Genomic DNA, 10,308 nt, shown 5'->3' on the forward strand with positions numbered 1-10,308 from the left:
AAAACATATCTCCCATCATATTATATTAATTTTCCAACAAATGAAAAATTTTATCAAATTATGTCATCAAAAAACAGTAATATAATTAGAAAAGTATGTTTATTTATTTATCATGCATTTAAGAGAAAGGAAAACAAAGAAACACGGGTGTATTAATGAAATGTATTTAAAGTACGGTATTGTCACAGCACGCTTATTTAATTTGTAATAATTTTGTTTTACAAGGGGCCGGAGGCCTAGAGTTTGATGAATAAATTCCCTGTATGGGGAGCATGGACTACAACCTTAAAGAGTATACTAAGAAGTAGTACACTATTGTTTTGCCTGAATGCTAGGAACTGGGCCTTGCTTGAATCTTAATAATATTACTTCGTTTTTGCCAACTTTCTATTGTTGTTTTTGGTAGAAAATTGTTGCCGTTTTTGCTTATTGCCATGTTAGTCATTGCCATTTAACATTTTGACTTGCTGCCGATTTGGTTTATTGCCATTTTGACCCGGATGGCTAAAAAAAAAAGCACTCAAAAGGCTGGTCCTCTTCTTTCTAAACGCAGTCCCAGTTTAAACCATGGACGGAGGTATCCATGTTTAAACGCATGTCCCACCTAGCTAGGACTACATATATTATCTAGGCTAGGCCCCTAGGCCTAGCCTAGGAAAGCAGGCCCTGACTAGGCCTAGGCTCCTAGGTTTCCCTTCTGACTCGAGATGAGGCCTTTTGTGTCTTAGTATTTTTAGTACAGTACTAGTTAGTATATTTAGTAAGCCTACTTCCTCCTTAGATAAGCTAAGAAAAACCTGGGAAAGAATGCCTATTCACCATAGCTAAGCCTAGCCCCTAGGCCTGTCCTGACCGATCTGCTAAAAAAAAAAAAAACCCGTAGGCCTAGGCTAGGAGGCCTACGCATAGTAGTAGTAGGCTCTAGGCCTAGGCCCTAGCCCAGTTACATACTTACTAGGCCCTAGGCCTAGTAAGTAAGTAGTTTAAACTAAAGTTATGTAGTAGACACTAATAAAGTAAACACTTACATACCTTTTAAAAATCAGATTCTCTATATTGGAAAACAATCACATGATATTATATAACTATTACATAGAACATAAACCAGAAATACTCATAATCTAAGTAGTCAGGACAAACACTCAAACCAAAGCGGAAGCTAAGCTGGCCTTTGCCTACGTTTTCCAAGGTTCTATACTGTAGTCTTGCTCTTGAAGAGCAACGCGCAGCAGTCGGCCGCGCATGTAGAACGCCCCCGGGAATAATCTGACCTTTAAACTTTTACTCTAGGAGCTGAGTTGCGTGACGTGTGCACTTTCGCGTGCACTCACTCTTTTCAAAAACAGATGTGTATGGGTGCACGGTTGAAAAAAAGTTTGGTCACGCGATCTGATTTGCGCGCGAAAGGTCTGCCATTTTGAATTTAAAGATGGCCGACGTGCCGTGTTAAATATGGTCATGACATATTATACCATTAAAAAGGTAATTGAACGCTATGATCACTTTTTCCATTACTTAAAAGCATAGTTACAGAGTTATTTGCCGTTGAAAAATATTTTAATGTAGGGCCTATAGGCTATTACTGTATTAGCATGTTAATAACAAATATTTTGACTAAAAATAGAAATACTGTGTTCTGGTTCTTGCAAAGGCACTGAATTTGGTCCACGTGTTGCTCTTACCATACTATTTCGATTTCTGCCTGGCGCTGACAAAGGTGACTCCATTAAGGTAATTTAATTTGCATAATTCAAAATGGCGCCCTTTTAGAATGAACGTTTGAGATCTTTGTATCGACTAGTCGTAGAGAGTTAAATTTGGTGTTAAACTGTTCAGAATATATATATATATAGGCCTATATATAGGCCTATATATATATATACATATATATATATATATATATATATATATATATATATATATATCATGGACAATTTTATCCAAAAATGACCGGAAGTTGCCGTATTAATACGTAGTAATACCCAACATTATTCGGTCAAATGTATGTAGGCCTACGGTTATTAAGACTAATTTTGCAACAAAACAGTGCTCAAAACTAGGAATAGAAGCTATAATCGTATCAGCAACCCTAGTAATAATGTTTAGTGTATATTTCTTTGTTTTATTAGGCCTAATGCATTAACTATTATTTTAATCAATTTATTTATTCTTTTTTACCATATTTTGAATTAAAATTATACAGTTCCTAGGTTGTCATCCGGGGATGCGCGGTTTGGCGCAGGGGGAACGGTTTGCTTTCCCAACCCTGGTTGGGTTTCAATTCCTCACTATGCAAGGCATTGCTTCTCTCCACCACCCAGAAGTCTAAATAGGTACGGTACCTGGTGGGGTTGCCTGCTACTTTGGTGCTTGCAACAACACTTAAAGCATGTGGACCCAATCACGGGAAAGAATTGTGTTATAACAAAAATGTATAGGCGCATTATAAATGTCCCTACCAGTATCAGTACCTGTATAATTTTTACTGGTTCCATTTTCCATAGTCAACAGGGGCGGATACATGATTTAGCAAAAGGGGGGTGGGGGGCGCCAAAGTAAAGATGAATGACAATCCAAGGTACGAAGCACCGAGGGCATAAGCGGATGCAGCCTGCCAGAAAAAGGAGGAGGGAGGTGTAATCTGCGAGCGAAGCGAGCAGCCTTATGCTGGGGGCCAGGGGGCCGCCTAGGGCCCCCGGCGGGGTTCAGGGGCAGAGTCCCTGGTGGGGGTCCAATGGGGCAAAGCCCCGTGAAGCCCAGTACATTTGAGGAATATGAGGTTGTATTGAGTCGATTTTGACTATCTAGCATGATATTTTTCAGTAACAAATAAATATTCAAAAAAATATGTGTATGTCTTTTAAAAGAAATTTTAATATACAGGGTACCTGCAATATGCAACTTTGACATGTGTCATTAAATTAGTAATAATTCATCTACTCACAACCTAAACTTTGACAACATGCAAAGGCTCATAAATGTACACCATTTCAAAAGAGAAATTTCACTTCTAGAAAACATGATGTTTCTCAGCAACATTGAACATAAAATCACAAAATCAGCAAAAAGGAAAACTAATATCCAAAATCTGTTAAAAAAAAGTCTAACAACAAAATCCGCTACTATATATTAACATTGAATAAATTACAAGTGTTCTATTTCTCACCAAGTGGATTTATGAATAGCACTCTACTAGGGTGTTTTTGGTAGGAAAAGAAGACTTAAACACTGTGGGTGTAATTTTTTCTTTGCAAAAAAATAGGGGGGGGGGGGGCGGCGTACGGCAGCGTAAATTCATCTACTCACAACCTAAACTTTGACAACATGCAAAGGCTCATAAATGTACACCATTTCAAAAGAGAAATTTCACTTCTAGAAAACATGATGAAGTTTCTCAGCAACATTGAACATAAAATCACAAAATCAGCAAAAAGGAAAACTAATATCCAAAATCTGTTCAAAAAAAGTCAAACAACAAAATCCGCTACTGTATATTAACATTGAGTAAATTGCAAGTGTTCTATTTCTCACCAAGTGGATTTATGAATAGCACTCTACTAGGGTGTTTTTGGTAGGAAAAGAAGACTTAAACACTGTGGGTGTAATTTTTTCTTTGCAAGAAAAATGGGGGGGGGGGGGCGTACGCCACTTACGCGCCACCCCTCCTAAATCCGCCCCTGGAAATAGGCCCATTGCGCGATATGACATAGAATCAACCTTTCTATGGAATTGTGTATCCATTCAATTATCTCTAAAAAAAAATTATATAAGGGGAGGGGGATGTGGGTGGGGGCACCCCAAATCCGCCTATGGTCAACAGTTTAATAGCTAGCCTGGGTTTTATAGGCACATATTTTGGGTTACTCACTCTTTATTGCGCTTAGTGCGCGCCATACCATACTCGATTTCTTTTTCCCGTCTCTAAATTAACTTTCTCGTTGACGGCGCTGTCCAGAATTGGTAAAGTGTCTTCTCTCCCCCTGTCATGCCTATTATAAGGGAAGTATCCTGTCCACCTAAAAGTGATGGGTGCCCAACCAATATAAGGAATGGAAAGTGACTTACGGACCAATAAGAATAAACTTGTCTCATGATTGATAATAATGAACTTAATTTTAATTTTGATAAATCAAATAATAATTAGTAGGAACTTATAAAACAGGGAAGCACGACTGGAAACTAGGAGATAGCTCAAATAATGGAATTTGAAACTTTGTTTTAAAGAAAGGTAATAGGCTATAAATTGGCTATATCAAATCTCTTAACAATTTCGATAATTGTAAGGTTTATTATGGGAATAAGGCCTACTGGAAGACAATTCCCCGCTCTATGCTATATAATGGTATAGGTGTAAGTTTCGGTTTTCTTCTTTTTATCCGATAGAGCGTTCAGTGCAAATTTCCATCTGCCTACTTTTTAAAGTATATTTTTAATTTTTTATAACGTAATGTATTGTTTGTATAGCGCCTTAAACAATCGATAGATCGTCTCAATGCGCTTAAAGTAAAAATAATAAATGAGAGATTGATTCAAAGTCAACTAAAAACCGATTCTTGAAAACACTCACTACGGTTGACTGACGGATTGATTAGGGTAAGCTCATCTGCAACTGTAAAAGCTCGCTCGGCGACTTGGGGGACAAACAAAACCCATGTACTGGTACAGTAGTCGACCTAAGGGATCTAGTGCAGGTTTAAGGTCTTAGTTATGATGAGAACAGAGATATAGCCTATGTCGGTGTTTGATTATATAACGATTTGTAAGTGATTAGCATCAATTTGAAAATGACGCGCTGTTTGATTGGAAGCCAGTGTAAATGATAAAGAATGGGTGTGATGGGATCAAATCTCAGTGAAGGTGTGTAAATATTTAAAGGATTTTTTAGAATGCACTAGTTTCAGTTGCGTCCTTGGCACATTTCTCCCATCTAAATAGCTCCATGTACCTTCGAATACTAATGAAGCTGCATCACAGGCCGTACGCTTGGGGTGGAGGGGACCTCCCAAATTACAATAGGTCCACATTTCCCAGCGTAGAAAATTCAAGACACAATGCTCCAGAAATCCATCCACCAAAAATGCTTAACCAATCAGAACAGTTTCCAACTTGGACTGCCTCTAATTTGTCGTACAAGCAAGGTCTTCTAAATGTACTTATAAGCTTTTTGAGTAGTTTTAGAGTTTTTTTCCCGCCGTTGCGTGTCGATAACTCGCCACGTACAAAACTCACCTTCTCTCTCTCTATAGGTTTCACTATAGAATTTCCTTTATTCCCGTTTAAGTCTGCGAGTGCCATTTCCAGCCATCTAGAGGTGCCATAATCATAAATGTTCTTTTCCTCAACCCCAACCATGGTGGGGTCAGCTGAGGTAGGTGGACCCTGGCCAATATTTCTGTGAAAGTCCCTCCCTGGACCACCCTTTATTTCTAATTCCTGAATCCGCCACGGCCCCATACAGTATGTTAAAGTCCCTATCTGGCCCGGAAGAGTGTGGACGTATTCGCTTAAAAATAACAACAAAGTGATTTATTGCTTTCCATACCCCGTTCCCAATCAGATCAGTATAGGCTTATTTTATGAATTCTCTATTTTTTATATTTTTGACGTCTACTCATCTCATCCACGACGTAAAGCGCTTGTCATTATTTGTTCATATTCGCAATTTCCATTAATTTCATTTACTTATAATATAACATTTACATTTGTGGTAAAAATTTAGTATTTTCAATACCCAATAATATTATAGGATTTTTTTTCTTGTGCGCTAGACCTACATTTATTTCTTTTATGTTTAAATTGATTAATATTTTATTTACCTTGTTCTATAATTTTACATATCTATTGACATATGCAGTGAAAATCTGAAACACCACGTGGTAGAAACGGCACGTTTCACATCTAGGCTATGTGTACGTAATAATAATAATAATAATAATAATAATAATAATAATAATAATAATAATAATAATAATAATTTATTCGACATTTCACTTTTATAACAGTGGCAACACACAATTAAGTGGTGCAGTCAATCTTAAACTAAGAAAATATAATCAACTTAGACAAGGCTTAACAAAAGTATCTACGAAAACTAAACAAAGGATGAAACAAAAACAATTTGGCCAATTAAATAAAGTAGGAGAAAAAAAATTGCTTGTGTTAAAGAAAGCATAATCAATTTACAAAAGCTTAACAAAAGTATCAATGAAAAACAAAATTAGGATAAAACAAAAACAAAAGGCTTAACAATTAGGCCTATTAAGTATGGAGGAACACAGAAAAGAATAACAAGGAAAAGTAACTTAAAGCAACAATGTAAAATCAAACCAGTTTCAAATATGAACGTTTCTCCCAAGCAAGTTTAAAGTAATTTTTGCAGTACTTGTCAAATGCTGTGAAAACCTCATCACTAAGATCAGTGGTTTCTCCCCCCACCCCACCCAGTATAAGCTGCATTTTGTCGTTAGTATTAGATTCGGTAAATTTTTCCCATATTGCAGACTCAGAACAAAATTCAAGATCTTTTTCCAAGTTTAATAATGTAGACTCCTTAATAGCTTCGAATGATTTGCAAAATAAATAAAAAGTGTCTGACATCTTCGATTTTTACGTATGTCCCATTTGTAGGGATTTATTTTACGCCGACTTTTAATTATATTAATGAACGTTAACCCGTAGAATAATTAATGACATTTCCACGGCGTTTTTAATTAGATTGATTTAATTTTGTATAGATCAGTTTCCTTAACATATCAAAGTTGATATTCATCGTTAGGCCTTCAACATTTTTGATAGACTACAGAACATTTGAAAATAAGAACACCGAATAGTGTTTGCTCTCAAAACCAGTGGCGGATTGTTTTTAGCGCCCCCACCCCCTAACATTTTGGTCCACTTGCCACAAATTCGCACCCACCCAATAAACATCCTGCGTATGGGCCTGCATCATTACGGAACACTTCTCAGAGAGCAGTCACTTTAGAAGATGACACAGAAGATTCTGAATTTATTGGGAGTGAATCCAAAGAAAAATCGTGGTAGGGGAAATGCGGCGTGCGAAGCACCGAGTGGGGAGCGGGGATGTGCAGGCACTGGGGGGGGGCGGGGTCGAGTTACTAAAAGAATAATGGCAACACTTCATTTCAGTTTTATCCTTATAATCTCACCCGCACTCTCCAAAACGGAACATTAGGAGAAAATTAATGATGTTCACCAAGAAATTAACTAACGTTTAGAAATCAGTGTTGGCACTTCGGTTGGAATTGAGGCGTAACTTGAAGGTGATGCTAATCCCCCTTTCCCCTGCATATTGGTTGATAAACTGGTGACCACAAGCAGAGGTGGCGCTAGCGGAGAAAAAGGACCCCCCCCCCCCAACTTGCAACTTGGACCACCTGTCGAGCAATTTCCAGCAAGGTCGCCGGGGAAAAATCAAATCTCGAGCGCCGAGTACAATTTGAAGTATGTCCTTTAAGCTGTCAAAATTTGTGGGGTAAAAACTATTTAGTGCGAGCAGTGCTACCATGTGCGAGGTGTTGTATACTATTGCGATCGTATGGATTGCAGTGGTGCGCCAGCTATTCCCCGACAGGGGATGGTACCTCGGACAGGGGGTTAGTACCCTCAACAGGTGGACTAGTACCCCCGAATTCCTTTTTAAATAAAGAATCCCATGCTTAACACAAAATTTTATTATCTTTAAATTAAAAAAAATCCCCGACAAATTTAATTTTTCCCCGACAAAATAATTTTTCCCCGACCGGGGGAGGGGAATAGGCTTCCCGACAGGGGAGTGGACCTACTTGTCGGGGAGCTCGGACACCTCGTCGGGGTATTCCTGGCGCCGATCCATTGCTAAAAAAAAAACCAAAAAAACAAACAACTGACATACTGAAAATCACATTTGACAGTTGAACTGAAATTTTGTCTCGAGTCCCAAAAAGTTGATTAGATTCTGGCGAAAAGCTAGCTAAAACGCATATACAAGGACAGGCGTGTACAATCACCTTGTTCAATATAAGAACAAACAGGCTTGGCAGGTTAATACACACAGTGTTCAATGAATATTATGTCTGCCAAATTTAATGCATAAGAATGGGAAAATTTTGCTTAGCGTAAGTCCTAATTGTGAAAATCTGTTAAAATCCTGGAGAAATTTGAATTCCGGGAGAAAATGTGGAGTTGCCGGGAGAAAATGTGGTAAGTTCGGGGAGACCAGGAGATGAACCAAAATTCCTTGAGACTCCCGTGCAATCCGGGAGACTTGGGTATAAGAGACAGCCTTTATTCAGATATGATCTTTGTCAGTGCCGGAATGGCTAGTGCCTATTTAACGGTAATAATTTGCGTTGCAGCCATTTTTGAAAACGCATTCGTAATCTTCACTGTCTGTTGCATCCCGAACCTAAGGAAAAAGTCAAGTGTTTTGATAGTTAATCTTGCAGTCGTCGATTTGATAAGTGGGTGTCTTAACTTCACTATTATAGTTCTGGTCCTATCAACTACCGAGTACATTCCGTACATTACATGCATTGATATTTTAGGTTTAACGTTGACCATAATGTTGTGGTCTTTAATTTTTGTTCTTGCTGCGAGTTTGGAACGCTTCTTAGCTGTCGCTGCTCCAGTTAGATATGGTCAGATTATAAGTAAATTTAGATTAACTATCATATCAATATTGCTGTGGTTATTACCGTTTTTTTTATTTGCATTACTTATTATTTTCGTACGCGAGTTCGTGTATAAAATATACATACCGGTACATTTTGCATTGACGCTTAGCGTGGTACTCGTGTATATTTTAATTTTCGTTATTTTGAAACGCAAATCCAATAGACACGAAGTTGGGGGTATCTCTGGATCTGCTCGACAAACCCGATTGCGGTCCCTCTTCTTTACATTTGGGATTTTAGTGTTTTCACTGATCATTTGTTTATTACCAACACAATTAATAATGATATGTTTTATATATGAATATGTATCGCTGGAGTTTGTGGAAAAAATATCCGTAATTATGTTACCGCTTCTGATGCTTAATTCAGCACTAAATCCGATTATATATTGGTGGCGTATTCCGAAATTCAGAGAAGGTTACAAGAATCTAGTACGTTGCCATAGGCACCAGAAGGGTGACCAAAGTAAAATTCAACGCGCTACTGGTAGAGTCAAAACCAAAGAGGAACGCCCAGAGAGAGAAGAGCCTTGTATTTTATATGAATAGGCTTGAGAACACATTATTGGTTATCAACATAATAGAGTTAAGACTGTAGACATTATCTACAATTATTGATACCAATATTTATTGATACCAATATGGGATTTTAGTCTGTTCATTGACCCTTTGTTTATGACCAATACAATTACTAATGATATGTAATTCACATAGATGGGTATCGCTTGAGTTGGTTGAAAAAATGTCCGCAATTATGTTACCGCTTCTGATGCTGAATTCAGCACTAAATCCAATTATATATTGGTGGCGTATTCCGACATTTAGAGAAGGTTACAAGAGTCTAGCACGTTGTCATTGGCACCAGAGGGGCGATCAAAGTAAACCTCAAAGGGGTACGATCAAAGCCAAACCAAAGGAACGTCCAAATACAGAAGAAAACTGTATTGCATAGAATATGCCCGAGGACACATTCACACCGGTTGCTAACACTAATAGATTTAAGGCTATAAACGGTATATTTTGAGAAAAAAAAAACAAAAACAAAAACAAAAAATACGGTATATTTTAAAACAAATAATAGTAATAGTACTGTAATAATATTTTTTTTAAATGCTAATACAGTAAGTGGCTCTTGTATAGGCCTGCAATGATAGTGTGCATGCTTTTCATAGTTTTAAGATTTTGTTCTGAGCGAGAGGTTTTGCGCTGTATCGAAGTCAATTATACAATATTTTGAAAGTGCTAACTTGTCATGGTCAAAATTTATAAATAAAAATAATTCATTTTTGAGAAAAACGTATTGTCCCCATCCCAAGCGAGATTGTGAAAAAATGCCCCAACTGGGATTCGAACCGGGGCATTCTGCTGTCTTGAAGCACTAGCGGATTTCACTCTTTCACCGTTTAAAATTTGTATACAAGTCGCTCTCTAATTAGATACCACTTTGGGACCTGAAAATTTGGGGTGGCCTCGAGGGGGTTAGGGTTTTTACTTAGTGTTAACAAATTGACGATTGTTATGTGGATAAATAAGTGGTCTAGAATAAGAGGCTTGGAGGGTTAACATTAGTAAATACGTATAAGTATTACCACAAGACAATACGTGTAACATTTCCATATATATTTACACACACACAC

General features: G+C 37.6%; 1 protein-coding gene across 1 annotated transcript in view; it reads right to left on the minus strand.

Annotated features, from left to right (window-relative positions):
- Nucleotides 1-1,180, minus strand: part of LOC117106517 (actin-histidine N-methyltransferase-like) — a 7,584-nt gene extending 6,404 nt beyond the window's left edge. Inside the window, exon 1 of the mRNA XM_033247886.1 lies at nt 1,033-1,180. The gene's annotated coding sequence lies outside the window, so the exon portion shown is untranslated. The remainder of the gene's footprint in view (nt 1-1,032) is intronic.
- Between the last annotated feature and the right edge of the window lie 9,128 nt (nt 1,181-10,308).

The sequence above is a fragment of the Anneissia japonica genome, unplaced genomic scaffold (assembly GCF_011630105.1).
Source record: "Anneissia japonica isolate Jap-2015-1 unplaced genomic scaffold, ASM1163010v1 scaffold8096_len21507_cov132, whole genome shotgun sequence".
NCBI lineage: Eukaryota > Metazoa > Echinodermata > Crinoidea > Comatulida > Comatulidae > Anneissia > Anneissia japonica.